This window comes from Lampetra fluviatilis, unplaced genomic scaffold (assembly GCF_964198595.1).
Source record: "Lampetra fluviatilis unplaced genomic scaffold, kcLamFluv1.1 SCAFFOLD_489, whole genome shotgun sequence".
Taxonomy (NCBI): domain Eukaryota; kingdom Metazoa; phylum Chordata; class Hyperoartia; order Petromyzontiformes; family Petromyzontidae; genus Lampetra; species Lampetra fluviatilis.
The window spans coordinates 37,501-41,434 of NW_027621392.1; positions in this window are offsets into that span (position 1 = coordinate 37,501).

The window sequence follows — 3,934 nt, forward strand, 5'->3', positions numbered from 1 at the left end:
GGCATTTTAAAGCAGATCTATGGCAGTTACTGACAGTGCCTGGCGTGGGTTACTTGTCTCCGTTGTCGAGAGGGGAAGACGACCCATGTATATGTAAAGGGCGATTTTTTTAGCAACCGTTAAGGCTGTTTTTCCCCTTCACTTGTATCGAGAGGGAAGCAAAGAACATGTATGGCGTGTACGTTTTTTTACGAATTTTCATTAGCAATCTAACGACATGAATTGCGAAGACGTTTTTTGAACAATTGTATTCCTTTCCCAAAACATCGAGTGCTAGTGTATAAAACCGCTAGAGAAAATAAATTGGCAGGCGAAACTTAAAAAGGAGAGACCCATGAACAGCATGGCCAGGCGGCTCACCTCGACGTTTTTCCCCCGAGCAAAGTCCGCCGAGACCCCCTGTATCCCACGGGGATGTACTGGCGTGCACTTAAAGGTTGATGCCGCTCTGTTACTTGGGAAACGAACCACAAGCCAAATCCAGCTAATTTGTGAATGACTTAGCTCTCCTGCTTTCTCGAGAACGTGCTTTTTTCGTCGGATGAAACTTCCACAGGCTTTTCCAGCAGATTTGCACCTGCACTCAAAAAAGTCAAAATTTTTACACATAGACCCCATCAAACGGGAGAAATTGGCCCGGATTGCTCTCATGTGCGTTACGGGGCATCGTTTCTCTCGCGCCGAATTCTCTCGAGCTGGGAAATCGCTCATTTTTGCGTCGCCAAATATCGTACGAACGCCGTGAAACTTCCACAGGCTTTTTCAGCAGATTTGCACCTGCACTCAAAAAAGTCAAAATTTTTACACATAGACCCCATCAAACGGGAGAAATTGGCCCGGATTGCTCTCATGTGCGTTACGGGGCATCGTTTCTCTCGCGCCGAATTCCATCGAGCTGGGAAATCGCTCATTTTTGCGTCGCCAAATATCGTACGAACGCCGTGAAACTTCCACAGGCTTTTTCAGCAGATTTGCACCTGCACTCAAAAAAGTCAAAATTTTTACACATAGACCCCATCAAACGGGAGAAATTGGCCGGGATTGCTCTCATGTGCGTTACGGGGCATCGTTTCTCTCGCTCCGAATTCCATCGAGCTGGGAAATCGCTCATTTTTGCGTCGCCAAATATCGTACGAACGCCGTGAAACTTCCACAGGCTTTTTCAGCAGATTTGCACGTGCACTCAAAAAAGTCAAAATTTTTACACATAGACCCCATCAAACGGGAGAAATTGGCCGGGATTGCTCTCATGTGCGTTACGGGGCATCGTTTCTCTCGCGCCGAATTCCATCGAGCTGGGAAATCGCTCATTTTTGCGTCGCCAAATATCGTACGAACGCCGTGAAACTTCCACAGGCTTTTCCAGCAGATTGGCACGTGCACTCAAAAAAGTCAAAATTTGTACACATAGACCCCATCAAACGGGAGAAATTGGCCGGGATTGCTCTCATGTGCGTTACGGGGCATCGTTTCTCTCGCTCCGAATTCCATCGAGCTGGGAAATCGCTCATTTTTGCGTCGCCAAATATCGTACGAACGCCGTGAAACTTCCACAGGCTTTTCCAGCAGATTTGCACCTGCACTCAAAAAAGTCAAAATTTTTACACATAGACCCCATCAAACGGGAGAAATTGGCCCGGATTGCTCTCATGTGCGTTACGGGGCATCGTTTCTCTCGCGCCGAATTCTCTCGAGCTGGGAAATCGCTCATTTTTGCGTCGCCAAATATCGTACGAACGCCGTGAAACTTCCACAGGCTTTTTCAGCAGATTTGCACGTGCACTCAAAAAAGTCAAAATTTTTACACATAGACCCCATCAAACGGGAGAAATTGGCCCGGATTGCTCTCATGTGCGTTACGGGGCATCGTTTCTGTCGCGCCGAATTCCATCGAGCTGGGAAATCGCTCATTTTTGCGTCGCCAAATATCGTACGAACGCCGTGAAACTTCCACAGGCTTTTTCAGCAGATTTGCACGTGCACTCAAAAAAGTCAAAATTTGTACACATAGACCCCATCAAACGGGAGAAATTGGCCCGGATTGCTCTCATGTGCGTTACGGGGCATCGTTTCTCTCGCGCCGAATTCTCTCGAGCTGGGAAATCGCTCATTTTTGCGTCGCCAAATATCGTACGAACGCCGTGAAACTTCCACAGGCTTTTTCAGCAGATTTGCACGTGCACTCAAAAAAGTCAAAATTTTTACACATAGACCCCATCAAACGGGAGAAATTGGCCCGGATTGCTCTCATGTGCGTTACGGGGCATCGTTTCTGTCGCGCCGAATTCCATCGAGCTGGGAAATCGCTCATTTTTGCGTCGCCAAATATCGTACGAACGCCGTGAAACTTCCACAGGCTTTTCCAGCAGATTTGCACGTGCACTCAAAAAAGTCAAAATTTTTACACATAGACCCCATCAAACGGGAGAAATTGGCCGGGATTGCTCTCATGTGCGTTACGGGGCATCGTTTCTCTCGCGCCGAATTCCATCGAGCTGGGAAATCGCTCATTTTTGCGTCGCCAAATATCGTACGAACGCCGTGAAACTTCCACAGGCTTTTTCAGCAGATTTGCACGTGCACTCAAAAAAGTCAAAATTTGTACACATAGACCCCATCAAACGGGAGAAATTGGCCCGGATTGCTCTCATGTGCGTTACGGGGCATCGTTTCTCTCGCGCCGAATTCTCTCGAGCTGGGAAATCGCTCATTTTTGCGTCGCCAAATATCGTACGAACGCCGTGAAACTTCCACAGGCTTTTTCAGCAGATTTGCACGTGCACTCAAAAAAGTCAAAATTTTTACACATAGACCCCATCAAACGGGAGAAATTGGCCCGGATTGCTCTCATGTGCGTTACGGGGCATCGTTTCTGTCGCGCCGAATTCCATCGAGCTGGGAAATCGCTCATTTTTGCGTCGCCAAATATCGTACGAACGCCGTGAAACTTCCACAGGCTTTTCCAGCAGATTTGCACGTGCACTCAAAAAAGTCAAAATTTTTACACATAGACCCCATCAAACGGGAGAAATTGGCCGGGATTGCTCTCATGTGCGTTACGGGGCATCGTTTCTCTCGCTCCGAATTCCATCGAGCTGGGAAATCGCTCATTTTTGCGTCGCCAAATATCGTACGAACGCCGTGAAACTTCCACAGGCTTTTTCAGCAGATTTGCACGTGCACTCAAAAAAGTCAAAATTTTTACACATAGACCCCATCAAACGGGAGAAATTGGCCGGGATTGCTCTCATGTGCGTTACGGGGCATCGTTTCTCTCGCGCCGAATTCCATCGAGCTGGGAAATCGCTCATTTTTGCGTCGCCAAATATCGTACGAACGCCGTGAAACTTCCACAGGCTTTTCCAGCAGATTGGCACGTGCACTCAAAAAAGTCAAAATTTGTACACATAGACCCCATCAAACGGGAGAAATTGGCCGGGATTGCTCTCATGTGCGTTACGGGGCATCGTTTCTCTCGCTCCGAATTCCATCGAGCTGGGAAATCGCTCATTTTTGCGTCGCCAAATATCGTACGAACGCCGTGAAACTTCCACAGGCTTTTCCAGCAGATTTGCACCTGCACTCAAAAAAGTCAAAATTTTTACACATAGACCCCATCAAACGGGAGAAATTGGCCCGGATTGCTCTCATGTGCGTTACGGGGCATCGTTTCTCTCGCGCCGAATTCTCTCGAGCTGGGAAATCGCTCATTTTTGCGTCGCCAAATATCGTACGAACGCCGTGAAACTTCCACAGGCTTTTTCAGCAGATTTGCACCTGCACTCAAAAAAGTCAAAATTTTTACACATAGACCCCATCAAACGGGAGAAATTGGCCCGGATTGCTCTCATGTGCGTTACGGGGCATCGTTTCTCTCGCGCCGAATTCCATCGAGCTGGGAAATCGCTCATTTTTGCGTCGCCAAATATCGTAC